Source organism: Panthera onca, chromosome D1 (genome assembly GCF_046562875.1).
Source record: "Panthera onca isolate mPanOnc1 chromosome D1, mPanOnc1 haplotype 2, whole genome shotgun sequence".
NCBI lineage: Eukaryota > Metazoa > Chordata > Mammalia > Carnivora > Felidae > Panthera > Panthera onca.
In genome coordinates this window covers 71,988,961-72,009,834 of record NC_138348.1, presented here as the reverse complement: position 1 = coordinate 72,009,834, position 20,874 = coordinate 71,988,961, and positions in this window count along the sequence as shown.

Below are 20,874 nucleotides of genomic sequence, written 5' to 3'. Positions count from 1 at the left end.
GGGGTATATGTGCAGTGCACCTTTATTTTTCCTCTCAGTCTCTGTTTCTCCCAGTGTGTGTTGATCACTGATCTTCCTGCACCATTAAAAATGCAGTTCTCTTCACAGGAGGAGTATATTCATGGAGATCTCAAATGAAAAAATTCCTCTCATTGGACAGAAATGTGTATGACCTGGCACTTCATATATTACAGCATTTATTATCTTCCCTTGATTGAAACAGTTTAGGTTAGGTTGAATTGAATTAGGTTGAATTGAAATAGTTAGGTTAACCATTTTATGTCCCATTACATGTTAGGGAAGCATGCTAATTTAACACATATTCCCTACATCCTTGCTATTTTTCATTCTGTTAAACTCTGTAAATCTTTTGTAAGCCACCTTGAATCTTTTTGGGAGCTAAGTATAGAAATGGGGCCCTTCCGTGCTCCAGCCAAATTATATGTGCCTGTTATAAGTTGAATATTTCCTTCAAGACTTATATATTGGAGTCCTAACCCCCAATACCTCAGAATGCAATCTTGTTTGGAGATAGGACCTTTCCAGAGGAAATTAGGTTAAAATGCAGACCTTAGAGTGGGCTTTAATTCAATATGCAATATGACCGTTGTTCTTATGAAAAAGGAAAATTTGGACATATACATTCAGAGGGGGAGAATGCCTTGTGAGAACAAGGCAGAGATTAGCGTGATGCTTCTACATGCCAAGGAACGCCAGTAATTACCAGGAAACACTGGAAGTTAGACTAGGGGCATGAAATAGATCCTTCTCCCGCTGCCCTTGGAAGGAACTGACCTTGCCAACACCTTGATCTCGGTCTTCTTGATCTTGGACAGTTGCTAATGTGAGGAGGCTTGAGACAGCTCCAGAGATGTGAGGCAGATCAATTTCTCTTGTTTAAGCCCCTCAGTTGTGGCATTTTGTTGTAGCAGCCCTGGAAACGAATACAGTGCTTCTATAAAACAATTATCATATTAACTGCACATTTTTTTCCATTGGTGTTTTTTTTTTTTTTTTCCCCCATCCCAGAGTATGCGTCATCAAGAGAAGTAACCTTGTCTGTCACATGCTTTGCTCTGTGGTAGTTTTGTAGAGGACACAAAATGTAAGACATGGTTCCTACCTTAAAATCCAAAATGTATTCATCAAATACTTATTGAGTGATATAATTATGTAACTAGCACTCAGTCACCTTGCATGTCATACGGTGGTGGAGACAAGAGACGATGATCCCTACTTTTATGGGGCACATAGTCTGGAAGACACTGGTGGGGTGGAGCATGAGGAATATTCACAAAGGAAAAAAAAAAAGAATATACACAGATAAAACAATTGCATGTTATGTAAATGGTTTGAAGGAAAAGAAGGCAAACAGTGGTTTTATAACAGTAACTTCAGTGCATACAAATACGTGATAATTGTCAAGCAGGAAAGAAACAGCTGTGTATAAAGAACAGGGAACAGTGATCACCCTTGGCCAAGGGATGGTCTGGGAAGGCCTCCAAGGGAGGGCATCAGAGCTCAGTTTACAAAGAGCAGTTGATTTTGATAGAGCGTGGGGAAAGAGCCCATTTATACTTGTCAAGATGAGAATGAACACAAACCCCTGCGTCATTAGCAGTCCATTTGTCTGGAGCACAGAGAAGTAGAAGAAGTAGAATAATGTAGCAATAATAGATATTATTTTTTTAAGGCTTACTAAGTGCCAGGGACTGGAATAAAGATTTACATTGTCTTAATTACGTTCATATTTCTTTTTTAAACTTTTTTTTTAAACGTTTATTTATTTTTGAGACAGAGAGAGACAAAGCATGAACGGGGGAGGGTCAGAGAGAGGGAGACACAGAATCTGAAACAGGCTCCAGGCTCTGAGCTGTCAGCACAGAGCTAGACGCGGGGCTCGAACTCACGGACCGTGAGATCATGACCTGAGCCGAAGTCGGCGGCTTAACCGACTGAGCCACCCAGGCACCCCCCTTCATATTTCTGAGGTAGCCCGTAGTTGTCCCCGTTTACAGATGGGGATTGAAGTTTATTCCACCATTGCTTCGAACTCATGTTATTATACCCTGCCAGTTATCACCCAGACTTCTCAAGGATCGCTGTGATTTGGAAAGAGGTCTCTAACTTCACAAGCTGTTTTTTCCCTGAAGGAGACTGTTCCCCAAAACACAGAGTGCGATTTTAGAACACTCTGTCTTCTGAAAAAACTACACATTTTACTTTATAGTAAACAAAAGGAGAAATAGAGCTTCTGAGAAACAGTAACGTGACCTGAAGACATTAAAGCAGGAGGATATGGGGGGAGGTAAGATCCCTTGGCACTTAACTAAAGGGAAGATCCAGATCAGAAATTTAAGCATGTTATTAGGATGGTTTAGTGTGCACAAGAAACATCTGAGGTGCCTGTTAATAACTCCTATTTTCAGGCACCACCCCAGGGGATTGCTAATGTTAGGAGGCTTGAGACAATATTCTGTTCTCTCCTCGCCAAAGGATTAGGGAGGCAGTGTGCACCAAACTTCCTTCTTTGCAGCAGGCTTGTGGCCTGCAGGGACCAGAATTCATTCATCTTTTCATTCCCTTTCCCCCTAGGACCCAAGATCTTGCTCATTATAAGCATGTGGATGAATTGAACTATCAGAGTGAAAAACTCTTGTCAAAGAAGAATCATTAGGATCGTGCGAATTGAAAAAGAGAACAAATTCAAGAAAACACAATTTGTAAGCCTGGGAGTGAGAACACATGAGGTCCAGGGATGCGACATGTGACCAGTGAAAAAGATTACAATGAAATCTCTAGCCAATTGTATTTGAGTGATCTGCTGCTCAGGGCACATGATTAAGTTCCTAGCAGCTCTTATGTTTGTTGGGTACTTTTCTTCTGCAGACTCTGAAAGCACTTCGAAGGCACTGTGTCACCATTAGAAGACAATATAAAACACCACTTGATTAGAGTCCCCCACTCTGGAAACATGCAGGCACCGTTCTTTCTGCTGAATGCCATAGAGAGGAGGTGAATAGCTTTTTCAATTGAAATAGCAGGAAGACATGTAGGAAAGCACAATATAATTTTCTGAGTTGGAAATTAGAACTCAGGGATATAAATGCCCATCTTCTCTAAACCATGCTGGATGCCAATAGATATGAATGAAACCTATAAAAATGGAAGGATCAAATGAGCCAGGGTCTGGATTTAAGAAGTCCTCATTTATTGACCTGAATAGAGTTGGCATTCTAATAAATATCTGTTGAAAGAATAAATATCTGGTAATAAATAGAAGTAACAAATTTAGGAAATATATACTCTCAAGTGTGCCCTGGTTTGTCGCCCATACCTCCTCTGTCACTGGACCTGGATGTAGAGGTCCTTTCTCCTAGTTGACACTTCCAGGTGATTTTTTTCTCTGTCCTCCTGAAAAATCTCCACAGCATGATGCTCATATCATCAGTTTTTATTAGTTATTACTCCTCAAGATTTTATCATGTGTGTATTAAGGTCAGTCTTTATGACACTCCTGTTATAAACCTCGGTAAATGTCCATGGATTAAAATTCCAAAATCCTGACCACTTTCTCAGAGAACTTCCATTCTACCTCAGCTCCCCAGGTCCTTGGTGTGCCCTAGAAGAATCAGTGGATAATTCTGTTCTGTCCCCACCACATGGACTAACCTGTCCTATCTGTTTGTGTATGTTCTTTCTTCCTCTGCACTACTGCGGGGGAACTGCCCACGATTCTGGTAACATTTATGCACTGGATCCCCTTCACTTTCTCTTCAGCAATTAGACTCTCTTCCTTAAGCAATATTTTTTCATCTCAGTCAGATTAGTCCCATAAATGTGCAAGCTTACTGTAATACCTTTTTAAAAAAACACCCTTCTTTAAAATAGTCTCCAGCTATAACCTGATTTCTCTGCTTCCACATACATCAAAATTCCTTGAAAGAGATTTCTTGTATTCACTCTTGGGTTTCTTTTCTTTCTTCCTGTTCTCACTGGAATGGACTCCAAAAGCAGCTCATCTCAAGATTACCCGTGACTTTCATAGTTGCCCCAGTGCAATGTTAAACTCTCAGTCTTCACTCTAATTAACTTTTCAGCAGCAGTGATGCCATGGATGAATCTCTCCGGGAAATATTTTCTTCATTTGGCTTCTTGTCACTCCCTTTACTGATTCTTCTCATCTCTCTACTGGAGTTCACTGAGGTTCAGTCCTTACTTCCCTTCTCTTCTCTATCAACACTAACTCTCACAGCCATATCATTCAGTCTTATGGCTTTAAGTATTGTCTGTATTTTGAAGACACTCAAATGTTCTTACTCTGAATTCGTAATTCTATTCAACTGCTACTGATTGTCCTCACTTCTGTAGTTAAGAGAAATCTTAAATGTAATATATCCTGAGTCGGACTCCTGATATACAACTCCTTGATATTGATCTTCCTGCACGATTAATGTCAACTTCTCCTTCCAATTGCTTAAGCAACTTGGAGTCACCTATCAATGGACTTCTCTCTTTTTCTCATACATATTTGCTCCATCTATCAATTCCATTAATTATACCTTCAAAATGTATAAATAATCTGGTTTTTCCTATCCCACTGCTAACTCTTCTCTAGGTGGTCATCATCTGTTCCCTAGTAAATACAATACTTTTGGTCTCTGATTTAGCATGTGTCTCCCTCCTCTGGTCTGTTCTGAACATGGAAGCTGGATTGGATTGAGTAATGTTACCCCTGTATCCTCAACTCTACAATGGTTTTTCACCAACAGGCCCTGTGTGATCTTCCCCCATTTTTTTTTTCCAGACCTAATTTCTTCTACTCTTTTTAGGCCTCATTCATTAGTTACACTGTCCTCCTTGGTGTTCTTCACACTCTACATATGCTCCCAACATAGAGCTTTTACTCTTACTGTTCCCCCTTCTCTGAGCCCTCTTCCTCAAATACCATGTCTTTCTCCATTACTTCCTTTAAGCCTTTGCTAAAATATCAATTTCTCAGAGAGGCTTTCACCAACCACAATATTTAAAATTGCCCCCCCCCCCACCCCACACACCAGCACTATCTATCCCCCATCCCTAATCAATTTTTTCTAATAGTATTTATAGCTATCTGACTACTATGTTTTACTTATTTATTTATTGACTCTCCTCTCCTCTAGAATATAAGTACAATGAAGGTATGGATTTAATATTTTGTTTCCAGCATCATAGAGAATATCTGACACATAGTAGTCACTCAATAAGTAAGGCTGGAATACTTCAAAGTCAGAGAGTTCTGGGTTCTGGCCCCCAGCTCCTGTACTCACCAGATATAGAAATAAAAATAGTGAGAATATTAGAAACATCTCTGTGTTATTGACCAAAAATAGTAGCATACTCTTCTTTTCTACAAGGAACCAATTGATCACTACTGAAGAAATATAGAGTGACAGTCATACTCATGGAATGGCATTTAATAAAAATACATTTAACTGTTAGATGCTTTTTGTTATATTTGACAGAATGATTGGGACCTTTTGCTTTCTAATTCAGATGGACTCTTAAACCCTTTTTAACAATTAGGTTAATAAGGTCTCATTTTACCTGAAGACTTCCTGATTTCCCAGTCACTCCTTCTTCAGCATATTTTATATTTATCTTCATTTCAGACCCTATCACATTGTATTATAATTCCCTGTAATGACTTTATTTCCCCAACTAGGCAGTGTTGGCCTTAAAGAAAGGGATGATACATATCTATCCTTGCATTCACAGTCACTAGAACTGTTTATGTTACATAGTAGGTTATCATAAATCTTTGTGGAATAGATGAGGTAATTTAGACTCAGATGGCACAAGATTGTCAATAAGTCACTGTTATTACAAATAAGAGAATTATAAAACAAAGCCTTGTTTGTAGATATATTAATGAGGAAGGGAACCGTTAGAACATATCCTCCAAATTTTGGATTTAAGTACCCCAGAAAATGTTAATAAACAAAAATAGAGAGGTGCTTTATTTTTATTATTCCTATATTTTGCATTACCCTGATTTAGTCACCAGATGTCACTAGGAGACTGTGGTCCATGTCAGTCTTTCTGTAAACAAGAAAACAAAGACTTGACATTGAAACCAGAAACAAATCTATTTCCCTGTACAAACGCTTTTGAATGGTAAGCCTAGTAGCTTTAGTATTTTATTTTTGACCTGATTTTCACATAGCCTAGTGTAGAAGAAAGAACACCAGACTGGGAATCAGAAATCAGGGGTTTTAGCTCCAACTCTGGCATATTTTAGTTCTTTGACTACCTGTTAAGTTTCTATACCTTTCTGGACTCTGACAGGTTTCCTCATTTGAAAATAAGGGTAGCAAAAGATGATTCCTATAAACCTTCCAACTCTAACTTCTGATTCTTCTATTCTCTCCACTTGCTTACTCCATAAGAGAGTAGAAAGGGACCCTTCACCGATAGTGGTGACTGGGAAAGTCAACTCACATGAGAATTCTGGGTACCCTATTATGTACTCAATTTTATTCTAAATACAGGTTCCTCTGGATTGTGACCTTTTGTGAAGCTGGAAAATCTTTATGTTCTTTCTTAGTTTCATACGATCAATCTCCAGATGTTGGTCGACATGTGTGAAATCCCTTTTCCATGTAGGGAACGATCCATTTTATTATAAAAACATTACACAAAATTTGTTTAAGAGGTCACGTAAGTATGATACTTTTAGCAACAGCCATGTTTGGGGTTTCACTTTCACTGGGAAATGAATTATTTCTCTTAGGCACTTCTGAATATTCTCCCTCTTTGTTACCAGTTCTCTGCACTGCCCACCCATCCACCTACCTAAAACACATACCACTTAATCTTTTATTCATGATGTTCCACGGCAACCTGCAATCATCAACCACTTCTAGAAGGCTCAGACACTGTTGCTATTTGAATGCCTCATTCATCTCTTTCTGTGCATATTTATGCATTGCTTAGATATTTATATTGCATATAGTTCATTTCATGGAGACGGTTCTCACATTCTCAAACCATTTCTTTGTAATTCTTTTACTCAGAGTTAAGCCACAGAGTAAGCATTTTTGAGAATAACCTGAATTAAATGGAGCCTTTAACTCTCAGAGCCACCATTCTAGTACGAAATTATATAGACCAAGTTCACAAATGTTTTTATAGAATTTATTCATTCCTGGAACATATATTGGTTATTTATTAAGCATTCCACATTGTTGGTGTTCTGGGATTTAGACAACAAGTAACACACAGTGTGGCATGGAGACAGTGTGAAGAGGCATTTAACACATCAAAGTGTCAGATACAGTGGCGTTATATGCAGCGTGCAGTGAGGCTCGAGGAAGGCAAGCCTGGCCTGTCTGGGGGAACCAGAGAAAGCTTCACAAAGGATTTACAGACTTACCCTTGAGCTGACTTTCATGGAAAGTCAGGAGGTTTGGATGGGAGGTTGGGAGGCTATGTCAGACAGAGGGGGCAGCAGAGGCAAAGAAACAGAGGTACAGGCCTGCGTATTAAACCAGAGAACTGCATGCACTTGGTCTGTTTTTGTTGGTTAGCAGGCAAAAGGGTGATTTGCTGAGAGAGGAGACTGAATTAATAGTACCCATTGTTTTCTCTTTGAAATTTATAAAATGTTATCTTGCCTTTCCTTTCCTCTTTGTGTATTTTGGTACTGTTGAAGGTTCAGTTCTGGTGTTTCTTCGGGAACTGTTTTTCATGATCTTTGTCAATTTACAGAGAATCTACATTCCCTGTAGCCTGTCACACATTGTTACTCTTTATATGTTAGTTGTTTAATACATATATGGGGCTCCTGTCTCAGCTAGACAGTGAGTTCCCCCAGGTCATGTTTGCACGTAATAGTCACTTTGAATTATTATTATTACATGGAGGGTGGAAGGAAGGAAAGAAAAGAATGGGGGGAAGAGAGAAAGTAGGAAGGAAGAAAAAACAAAGCAGGCAGGATGAATGTTGGTAGTAGGAGGTGGAATTAATATGTTTCAAGAGTATGTTAGATTCTAGAAAAAAAAAAAATATATATATATATATATATATCTCATAGGTAATACAGCTGGGAAATCTGCACTGCATGAAGGTTTTAGAATATTTGTCATTGTCCAGGACTCTCCTGAGCATGTGAAACACAAGGAAGTCCCAGGGTAGTTATACATGTCACTGATACATACATATTGACTATGTTTTGTGAGGTAGAAAGGGAGAAGAGAAAAAAAAAGACACAACCTGATAGAGGGATATACACTGGGCAGGGAATTTAAACTCAGCATGTATGGATTATATAAAATTATATCACATTTTAATAATAGATACTAAAAGAGACCCCTAAAAGCCAATAGTGCGGTCCTTTCATTGCTCTGCCTTAATATTTTTAAGTCAAACTAACTCCTTGAAGGGGAAGCTTCTGGAATGGTAGCTGCCAGAGATACATAAGCTGCCTGGGGGAAGGGGTAGGATAGGCTGAAGTCAGACAGACATGGGGGTAGGCGCTGGTTCCACCACTTGGTAGCCCTGTGACCTGGAACAAAGTCTTCCTGCTTCTCCTGCAAGCTTTAGTTTCCTTGTCTATGAAATGCGGGTAATAATGCCTCCTTCTCTCTGGGGTTTGGGTTGACTAAATGAAATGGAGCATCTAAAGAACTCAGCACGGTGCTTGACACATAATTAAGTGCTTGGTAAATAATAGCTATAATTATTATTGACAAGTTTGGAACAGTGAAACACAAAAGGCTGGACTTTGGGTTAGAGAATAGGAAGTGTGGGTCTAGCTTCATTATTCACTTGCTATGTGACTTCAGTCACGTATTTTTCCTCATCTATACCATGGAGAACTCTACATATTGTACCTCACTATCACATGAGATAGTGTATGTGAAACACTGTACAACTTAAGGAACCACTTTTATTACTGCCCTGGTTTTAAAAATGCAGTGTTCTAGGGGTGCCTGGGTGGCTCAGTCATCCGACTGAGTGTCCGACTCAGTTGGACTTAAGTCCGACTTAAGTGTCCAACTTAAGTGTCCGACTTCAGCTCAGGTCATGATCTCACTCTTTGTGAGTTCCAGCCCCACATCGTGCTTTGTGCTGACAGCTCAGAGCCTGGAGTCTGCTTCAGATTCTGTGTGTCCCTCTCTCTCTCTGTCCCTCCCCTGCTCGCATTCTGTCTCTTTCCCTGTCAAAAATAAATAAACATTAAAAAATAATAACAATTTAAAAAATACAGTGTTCTAGGCCCCCATGATTGAGCACCTGTGCCTTGTTCTGCCTGACAGCCTAGGACTGATCTACTTGCAGAATTTTAGTGCTCTGGTTGCTAAAACAGTATCACATGGCACTGTGCAAAGTACAGTGCCCATTTCATGAGTTTATGAAGGCACACATGCCAAAGTTGAGAGTCTAATTGAAAACCTCATAGTCTTGTCTAGTGTCTTACCCGTACTTTCTGAATGAAAATCCTCATAAGTTAGTGATACGGAGTTTGGGTATCATGATTATCATAAACTTTCAAGCCACAATGTACTGTTACTCATTTGCAGGTTATTTAGTCAATTATTCTACCCACTATTCCTAGGAACTGTTACGATTTAGAGATGTACTTCTTGTATCTACAATTAAGCAAGATGCCCTAACAAAATTTTCCTTTATTATTATTTTTTTTCAAAATTTATTTTTGAGAGAGAGAGAACATGAGCAGGGGAGGGGCAGAGAGAGAGAGGGAGACAGAATTGGAAACAGGCTCCAGGCTCTGAGCTGACGGCACAGAGCCCAGTGTGGGGCTTGAACCCAAAAGCTGCACAATCATGACATGAGCTGAAGTCGGTGCTTAACCGACTAAGCCACCCCGGCATCCCAACATTTTCCTTTATTAATGCCAGATCTCACTTGCAAATGTCAGCTTTCTTCTGAATCTTTTCTTCAAATTGTACTTCAAAACTCTCTGAAGTTCAGTTTCCTCAGCTGTAAAGAATGGGTATTCATTTGGTGGCCTCCATGCTTTCTTGAAGCCCTAAATTTATACCAGCTCCCACAGTGATAGTGGGAGAAAGTTAAGTTCCCTTGTTTGTATGTCTTCTCAAATAGATCATATTATCCCAAAAGTAGAGTCCTTTTAAAAGAACTTGGCTTATTTCACAACATTTGCATAAAATATGAAGTTAATGCAGTATATATCACTTACTTATTTATATTGTTATGTTTGTTTTGTATTATCTGTAGTAATTCATCAAATACTCATGTAAATACTTTATAAAATAACTCCACATTAATCATTTTATTGTGTCTTATCTGTACTCACGTGAAGAACATAAGGTAGATAAAACTCTATTATTAATTTCTCATCACAAATGATCACATTGAGGTTCAGAGTTTGTAGCCTTGCTCAATGCCATATAGCTAGCAAAAGGAGGTGACACTATTTAAATACAGATCTTCTGACTCTAAGCTTATTTCAATCCACCAAGAGTGTTATTTAAATCAAAATATTATTTGCCCGGACAAATTAAACATGAAATAAGTTAGTTGGTTTTAAGGGATTTCTTTGTTTGGAAGTAGAGGTGATAATTTTCATTCTCTTCAAAACACTGGTTGTGTGGTGAAACTAGACACTTCCTGTGTCTCCTGAATTAGAATGTCATTATTTAATTTGAAGTATTGTTAATTCTTAAAGCTTTAGACACAGTCATGTTTATGCATAGTTTTGCAAGCTTACTTCAGAGGTAGACATAACATGATTGTGTTTAGATTTTTTACTAATGTCTCCATCCATGAAAGCAGATAACTGAGGGGTCCTTCTCCATATGTCATATGCATGGATTTTGTCAAATTATCAACATGCCACTTAACTTGGCTTCCTTGTTTTGGAAATCTCTTAGTTCTTTAATAATACTGCAATATTATAACTCCAGTGGAAAATATGATTTTGATCACTTTTTTTTTCAAAGAAATAATGGTCAATTATTAAATGTTGATTTTATTTATATTGAGTTACCATTAAAATATCATACAGTGATTTTTAAATTATATGCTGCTTCCTTTTAAAAATACTTGGTGATGGGATCACATGTGCAGATTAATAAAATATACGAAAAAGTAATAGTGTTTGAAGAAAGATACATGATGTTTGAAAGAAAAGAGAATAAAGAAGGAATTTCCCCCAAATTTAGGCATTATTTATTTTTTTACAATCATACAATTCTAGACAAAGAGGATTACTGGAGTTTATTTTATTGAATATCTTTTTTTTTAATGGCAGAGAAACTAGAGGCATAAGTGTTTTGCCAAAAACTGCAGTTAATTGGTAGCAGCACCAAAACCAGAACATGAGTTACTTTTCAACTATGTGTCGGAATCCCCTCCAACATCTGACTTCGTCAATAATGTATTACTTAATAATTAAATAGCATCTAGCAGTTTGCTCATCCCATGTGCATTGCAGATAACTACCATAAATATTGTAAACCACTGGGGCACCTGAGTGCCCATCTTTCCCAACACACCACAGCCAGATTGTCCCCTAGTACAGCTCTGAGCCCTTCTTCCCATTCCCAATCATTCTCGGCCTCCATATTCTATGCTTCTTTAATCTGGCAGACAAGAGTGTCTTCCTAAAGTCTTGCAAATTCTCAGAACAAAATCCTCAATGACTTATTTAAAACAATGAATCTAAACTTCTCTAACAAGGTTCTACAAAATCTAACCCTATCCACTAGTTTTATGATGGAGAGGGAAGGCACACACGAGGTGATTTTTAAATTTTAAGCTGAAGAGGGGTAAGGGCTGCTTGGGGGTGTAAAAGGGGGGTCTTAATCCTAAGACTGAAATCAGGCATAATGCATGAGGACAAAGAGGAATCAGAAGCAATGGAAGCAAGATACAGTTTTTTCTTCAGAGGAGAAGCTTGAGCTATCAAAACACTCTTTTAAAGGAAAATGGCACAGGTAAAGTTTCCTAAGGGCTCTTCTCCACGTGGTGAAGGCTGGGCCACCTGGTGGTTCCTGGGGACTGGGACCCAGCCATTTCAGTTAGATGAGGTCGCAAGTAAAATGCACACCTTACCTTCCCTCTTAATCTTCAGCCTTTTTCTAAACAAGGGTCACTGAATTCTTGATCAGTAGTAGCTTGGGTTGTTTGAAAAAGTTCTTTTGATCTGTGTACTTCTTAATGCATTGTTAATTTAATCTTTACCATTGAGACCAAACATAACCTTTTTAGGTACATGTTGGAATAGTTCTTTGAACAAGTCAGAAAAGGAGGATGATACCTGAGGCCAAGAACACAGGGCATGCGTGATAGGGACAGATTTGCTAGAATGTACACACTCTGGCCTTTTGGACTGAACTTAAGAGGATCTCTGCTCCATAGGCACTTTAGGGAATATACAAGACAATCAGTTGAAGTGTAAAAGAATATATTAACACTTCTGTGAGTCGTTATTTTTATCTAAAATTAAAATACTATTTAGGCTTGTTAATATTTAATATATATGTAATATATATATTAATATTATTTATATATGTTAATGTATACTTCAGCATATATGTAAATATATTCATTATTCATATGCATGCATATATATTTATTATTCATATATACATATATTTATTTTTCATATATATTCATTGTTCATAGATTCAAAATACATTCTCCAAACTTTTCACTGATCTGTTGAAGCAGTTTGGAGACTACTGCTGTAGACCTTCTCCTCATTTGCTTATGAACCCGGCAGAACTATTCATGTCAGAATTTTGGAATGACACAAATGGTTTAGAGATGAATTTTTTAGCTTCCTGGAGTAGCTAGGAAATGTGGTTGGAAGATAATGTGGGTCTGCCAAAACCAGTGGAACTGAGAGGGCAAAGAGAGGATATTAAAATGACTTGCTTTTCTCCTAGACATTCAATAGATAACACACACACACACACACACACACACACACACGAGGGAAACTAAGGCCCCTCGAGATGTGTTTATTAAATTGCTTAAGACACAGACCTCATTGTAAGCAAAGTAAATATTTCAGGTCTATTTGACTTCAAATCCAACATCTTGCTTTGAGACAGAGAGAGAGAGAGAGAGAGAGAGAGAGAGAGAGAGAGAGAGAGAGACAAGGAGAGGGTGCAAGTGAGTGAGGGGCAGAGAGAGAGAGAGAGAGAAGCTGGGCTCAGGTAAGAGAGGCTGGTCTTTTCTTTTCTTTCTTTCTTTCTTTCTTTCTTTCTTTCTTTCTTTCTTTCTTTCTTTTTTTCTTTCTTTCTTTCTTTTTACCCAAAGCAGGGCTCGTGTTTATCCAAGGTGTGGCTCAAGCTCACCCAATGAGGGACTCCAACCTACAAACCCTGAGATCATAATGACCTAGCCGAAGTCAGATGCTTAGCGACTGACCACCCAGGAACCCTGTCCTTTCCTTTATCTAAATTCTTCCTATCCTGCAAGACTCAGCCCCTCTTCTCCATGAAGTCTTTACTGATGATTCCAGTGCTCTTTAGTCAGTCTCTTTTCCAAACTCCTGGTGCAAATTTTGTTTATTGAAGGTTTTACTCTACTTCAAATGTATAGGTATTTAACACAATCTCAAACAACACTATGAATTTTTTTCTTTTTTTCTTTTTTGTAAACTTAAATTTCAGTTAGTTAACATACAGTGCAAAACTGGCTTCAGGAGAATTCAGTGATTCATCACTTACATAAAACAGCCAGCGCTCATCACAAGTGCCCTTCTTAGTACCTATCACCTATCTAACCCATCTCCCACTCACCTCCTCCACAAACCCATAGGTTGTTCTCTGTCATTAAGAGGCTCTTGCGGTTTGTTTCCCTCTCGTGTCTTTTTCTCCCCCACCTTCCCATATGTTCAATCTGTTTTGTTTCTTAAATTCCACACATGAGTGAAATCATATGGTATTTGTCCTTCTCTGATTGACTTCTTTTGCTTGGCATAATGCATTCTAGTTCCATTCATATCATTGCAAATGGTAAGATTTCATTCTTTTTGATGGCTGAGTAATATTCCATTATATATATATATATATATATATATATATATATATATATATACCACATCTTCTCTATCCATTCATCAGTTGATGGACATTTAGGCTCTCTTCATAGTTTGGCTATTTTGATAATGCTGTATAAACATCGGGGTGCATGGACCCCTTTGAATCAGTATCTTTGTATCCTGTGGGTAAATACTTAGTAGTGCAATTGTTGGATTGTAGGGTAGTTCCATTTTTAGCTTTTTGCGGACCCTCCATGCATTCTCCAGAGTGGCTGCACCAGTTGGCATTCTCACCAGCAGTGCAAGAGGGTTCCCCTTTCTTTGCATCCTTGCCAACATCTGTTGTTTCTTGTTTGTTAATTTTAGCCATTCTGACAGGTTGAGGTGATATCTCATTGTGGTTTTGATTTGTATTTCCTTGATGATCAGTGATGTTGAGCATCTTTCCATGTGTCTGTTAGCCATCTGGATGTCTTCTTTGGAAAAGTGTCTTTTCACGTCTTCTGCTCATTTCTTAACTGGGTTATTTAGTTTTTGGGTGATGAGTTTGATAAAGTCTTTATAGATTTTGAATACTAACCCTTTGTTAGATATGTCATTTACAAATATCTTCTCCCATTCCATAGTCTACCTTTTAATTTTGTTGATTGTTTCATTCACTGTGCAGAAACTTTTTATCTTGATGAAGTCCCAATAGTTCATGTTTGCCTTTATTTCCCTTGCCTTCAGCCATGTGTCTAGTAAGAATTTGCTGCGGCCAAGGTCAAAGAGGTTGCTACATGTATTCTCCTCTAGGATTTCGGTGGTTTCCAGACTCGTATTTAGGTCTTTCCTCCATTTTGAATTTCTTTCTGTATTGTCTAAGAATGTGGTCCAGTTTCATTATTTTGTATGCTACTGTCCAGTTTTCCTAACGTTTGTTGAAGAGACTGTCTTTTTTCCATTGGATATTCTTTCCTGGTTTGTTGAAGATTAGTTGACCATATAGTTGTGGGTTCATTTCTGGGTTTTCTATCGTTGATCTATAACACTATGGGTTCTGATAGGCAGAACCTGTGAATTTGTTACATCGCAAATGGAATTTTGCAAATTAAGGTGATGAACTTAAAAATAGTGGGATTATCCTGGGTTATTTGGGTAGGCCCAATCCAATCACATGAGTCCTTAAAAGTAGAAAAGAAAGACAGTGAAGTCCACCAAAGATGTAATAGAAGAAGATGCAGGAAACATGCCAAGCATGAGGGAGACTTGACCCACTATTATTGGCTTTGAAGATGGAGGAAGGGTGGGACACATGCTAAGGAATTCATGGTGTCTAGAAGCTGGGAGTGGCCTTCAGCTGACAGTAAAGAAATAAAGACCCCAGTCCTACAATAGCAAGAAGCTGAATTCTGCCTATATCCTGTATGAAGAAGAGACTCCCTTAGAGACTTCAAGAAAGGACACTGTTCTGCTGACATTTGGATTTCCACTTTGTGGGACCCCAAGCAAATGAAACTGGCCAAGCCCACTTGGACATTTGACGTACAGAACTGTGAGATAATAAGTTTGCATTGTTTTATATTGCCAGTTTGTAGTAACTTGCTAGAGCAGCTATAGAAAATTAATACAGCTGTTATCTGTAATTTCCAGATAAAAGTTCAGGCCATAGAATAGTTAAGTTCACACAACTTCCAAGTGTCAGAATTGGCTCTTTCAAGTATACTCTACTTACTCTTGAACATGCATGTCCCATGGTCTCTTTTACTTAAAGTAGAGGACCACATCTTAAATATTTTATTTTTCTATCTTCTCCGTATTATCTGGTATAGTCTTTGACACACAGATATCCCAGGAGGTGGACATTTACTGTACTTTCTGAATTCCCCATCAGTGAAAGACTCAATGCCCCAATAGCAGAGAGTGCTGTCAGTCATAACCTTCAACTATCAGCCCCTTCAGAGACCATCCCAACTACATAGCTACCTTGCCCAAACACACATTCTTCCCAGAGTGGCCCTCATAAAATGACTAATCCATATCGAGGTAGAAAGACTTAGCTATGTTTACCCAAGTTGGGAGAATGCTGAAGGATCTTTGTAGCTACAGAGCTCTCCATGGGGTCAGCTGAGGCCGGTGAGTTTTCCTTGTAAATCCTCTTCTCCCTACTCCATCCTCTCCTATCTTTTTCTTTCCACAGGCATACAGATGTGAATCCAAGGGCATTTGTTAACATTTTGCAAACGAATCTGCTTCCAAGGATCTTTTTCCCAGGAACCCAACCTGTGACCTCCTGCCAATACCTTTGGTTGGTTACCATACCTAAATATTGGATAAAGTTTATTTTACTTATTAATATGGTAAAATATTAGCTTCTTGTCACAAATTTCCAAAGTGTTTGAAGAAACTATTTGAATAGTGTCTGTAAATTCTATCTCTCATTTTATGAATTTGAGGGTTGCAGATGGCAAATTTTGTAAATAATCTCACTTTGGTTAGTGTTTTGATGGTGCATGTGTAATATAATAACATAGAGTATGATATAATAAAGTAGGCTGTATTGTTACATGGTATATCTGTCAGATACTATAGGGATAAAGGTGTAAACCAGCACATTCAAACAAAATCCACACATTTTATGAGTAACTGAGAAGATAACATACAAAGTTGATGAATACCCTCTCCCTATTTTATCCCCCACCCCTTCATTCTTGCTGCCATGTTCCTGGATTGTGAGTGAGCTAACTTATCTGAGGGTGCTAGGACTAAGGGAAGCTCTTCAGCAGACATCTTTTTTTCTTCTATTCTTGTTAAAATTACTGAAACCATCTTCCCAGTACCCGTGATACGCTCTGTCCCCTCCTGGCCTTTGTGGTGCTTGTTCTGTGATCTCTGTACCTCCTGCCTTCCAGGAATCCACTGGCCACTAGGTAACCTTCTACCTTATGCACTCTGAAAACTTGTAGTCTAAAAGCAAAATCCTCTCAAGTGTCACAGCTTGAAATAACAACTCCTTTCATCCCATCATTGTGATCTCCTTGCCTTTGTCTCTCTATCATTTTTTGTGTTGTTAATGAAGAGTCTTCTTTAATTCCCTTTGGAGCATCTTTTCACGAATGCTTCAAGAGCCTCTCCTCCTATAGTACAATTTATTAGATATTTATATACATTTTCCCCAGGAGAATTGCAGTTCAGCATTAGGTTTTCATTATATTCAGTTTCTCCTGGTAATTGTGTTACCTACTTTTACTTCACGCTGGCATCAGAATAGGTGGGTAGTCTTACAGTCAGTGGAGAGGAACTTTAAGAATATATATGTCTTTGATGCACTTGTCGCTTTGTACAATCAGGAGGTAGAATCCTCAGACCTCAAGTCAAAGTCCACATTTAAATCCTCAACATTCAGCTTCCTATGATGCATGCAGACATCCCTGCCCTTTGAACACAGTACATCCCATAATAGTTGTTTTTCAGTGAATGCACATTTACTGGAGAACTGAGGTTGCTTGCCAGTCTTCTGATGCCCTGTGCTATACTTCTCAGCAGGTACATCTTCATGGACAAAGTTGTTGCCTTTGTGCTTCCAGTATCCAAGCAGAGGCAGGACCATAAGTCATCAGGATAGCATCCTAAGAGTACCTCTATTTCTTCCTGTTTGCAGTATATCCCAATAGACTAAATTTTATCTGTTATTTCATCTTATCTTTGGCAAGTCCATTCTGCAAAAGATATATCTCAACAACAGCCAAGCTCAAGAAATCAAACTCAGTCTTATCTTTTTAATCCCATTTCATCCCTCCATACAGCTATTTTGGCCAGGTGTGCACTGTGATTGAATTCCTGCTCAGCTTCTAGGTGGTTTGTTGTTGTTGTTGTTGTTGTTGTTGTTGTTTTGCTTTTGTCTAATTATCTACAATTTTAAGATTCTTTAGATTATCCTTTGCTCATTTCTCCTATTCACCTGTATGAAGTCTGTCTTACTCTTGCTCTTGCCTGCTTTCAGCGCATCTTTTAATAACATCCTTATAAATATTCTACTTCAAAATGCCACAGATAAATTTGATTACCTGCCTCATCGCTTCCATCAAATTCTCCTCCACGCCCAATCTTTCTGCTCCAGCTCCCTTTCCATGGATAAATTGGATGCAAAGGGCTCTCATTACTGAGTACAGGTGCTGCTGTATGCTGGAGTCCTGGAGGCACCAATTTGGAGGCACCTGGAGGCTCACAATAGTCTTCAAAGCCAGTGACCGGAAGTTGGGCTGCATTTCTTCATGTAGCACAGAGGAGTATCTTTCTCCCAATTTTAGTATGGCCTTACTCCACATGAATATAAAAAAACTTATGTTTGTATCTCAATAATTTACAAACTTTATGGTGAAACAGCTCTTTTAGTTTTTTACTTGCACTTCCCACTTTTCCTACAACTTCTTGGCAAAAATACGAGTCCATAGGACACTGAATAAGAGACCAACCTAAGAGTAAAGCTAACCTAAATGTAGATAGCCTAAACTCATAAAGTGTTTCTCTATGGAGGCAAATTATGGTTGTTAGTGGGCAATACCTGTTTGCTTAGGTCTCCCCTTTATGGTAAGTCTCAGTTTTGAAATGCATGAATTTCATCTCCTCCCTGGGAGATCCGGATGAAAAGTGGCCCTGGAGGAAGTCATAGGGGCCTGATGAGAACAACCTATAGAAGGACACTATGCAGGGAGTGGGAGGGGATCATCAAGAGGCTGCCAAGTACATATCAGTTATCAATGCTAGAAAGCTGTGTAGACACCAGAAATAGACTTGTCACTTGTCTACAGACAGCACTCCCAGAAATGAAGGCACACATCTTTCCTTGAAGGTCTGGAGGGTTCATACCTGTGTCCATCGTGCCTGTGCTACCTATGTCCCACAAGAGAAGCAATCAAGGTAGAGATTATAGCATGGACCCTGGTACCAGATTTAGAAAACTAGCTCTCCTATTCACTGTGAAAGTTACTTAATTTTTCTGTGTCTCTCTCCCTTATTTGGAAAATGGAAATGATAAAATCTGTCCTATAGGCTGTTGTGATAATAAATGTTTATAACCATACCTAACACTTAATCTATTCAATAAATGTTAGTTATTTCAACATTATACAATTTTGCAAACCAAAACATTCCTAATAATCTATCCTATCTTCTTTCTTTTAATGTTTATTTATTTATTTTGAGAGAGAGACAGAGCACATGTGAGCAGGGGAGGGGCAGAGAGAGAGGGAGAGAGAAAATCTCAAGCAGTCTCCATGCTGTCAGCACAGACCCAAATAAGGGGTTCGATCCTATGAACTGTGAGATCATGACCTGAGCCGAGATCAAGAGTTGGATGCTTAACCAACTGGGTCACCCAGGCGCCCCTGTCCTATTTTCAAACCACTTAAGAATATCCATCCTGGGAATTGGGAGGTACAGGCTTTCAATTATGGAATAAATAAGTCATGGGGATGAAAGGTACAGCATAGGGAATATAGTCAATGGTTTTGCAATAGCATTGTATGGTGACAGGTGGTAGCCACACTTGTGGTCAGTATAATGTAATATATACAGTTGTGGAATCACTGTGTTATATACCTGAAACTAATGTAATACTGTGTCAACTATACTTCAATTTAAAAAAATACTCATTCCAATTATCATTTAGAGAACAGGGTTACCATAGTTTCTCTGTATATTTACTTTACATTTTTCTCCTTATGTTTTACTCTAGCACTTACTTTCTCTACAATCAGTTGGAAACTCTTCCATGGACAAAAATCTTACAGCTATGGTACCTCATCTATACCCTTCAGTATGACATGTAAAATGTGCAAGCCCTACACTAAACTAATCCTTTGCATATTTTATTACTGTGCTTCCAAAGGACTTCCTAATTTCTTATCTTCAATATTTCATGTATATGTCATTGATACAGAGATGGAAGAGGTTGTGCATATCCAGCATTTCTCTTGAAGTCCAGTCCTTTAGTTACTCAGCCATTGATTTTCTAGAATGTGTGTCATTCAGATGTCCACAAGAAACACTATATCACATCTCTGTTTTTCAGTAGACTCCAGATGTAGACATGCCCTAAGAAACCAATAGTTGTAAACTGTTTCAGGAGCTAGGATGAGACAATAAGATCACAGTTTGGATTTGTTTCAAAAACAAAACTCTTTTTATTCATTTGTTATGTCCAGGGATATTTCCTCTAGGTCCATATCTTAAGATATTCTGTAGAGAGACCAATTAAGCAATTTTAATACATTAGAATCAGAGAAACATTGGAAGACGCCTAAGGAGACATAATGACTAAACACTATATGACATTCTGGATGAGATCGCAGGACAGAAAATGAATGATGGATAAAATCTAAGGAAATCTGAATCAAGTATGGGCTCTGGTTAATAACAATCCATATAACATTGGTTATAACTAATAAGTTGTGTCATATGAATGTAAGATGATAACCATAGGGGAAACCAGATGTGGGTATACAGGAACTCCATGTACCACCTTCACAACTGTTCTATAAATTGAAAACTAATATAAAACAGAAAATTAATGAAAATACATTGAAGTTACCCGAACATTTGTTGACAGGAGCATTCTCCCATCTGTCTTTTTGTTTTTACAATCTCTCTTCCCATTCTCCTTGCTAATGGTAGGTGAGTATGCTCCCTCTCTCATTGACTCTGGCCTGGCCACATGACCTGCCTTGGCAACTGGAATTGAGCAGAAGGTGCGTGCACCATATGGCTCAGTGCCTCTAGGTCTATCCCTCTACCATTAAAACAGTATATCCATATAGTTACTCCTTTTACCTGCATTCCAGAATGAGAAAACAGGTGGAGCTGAGCTGAACTGA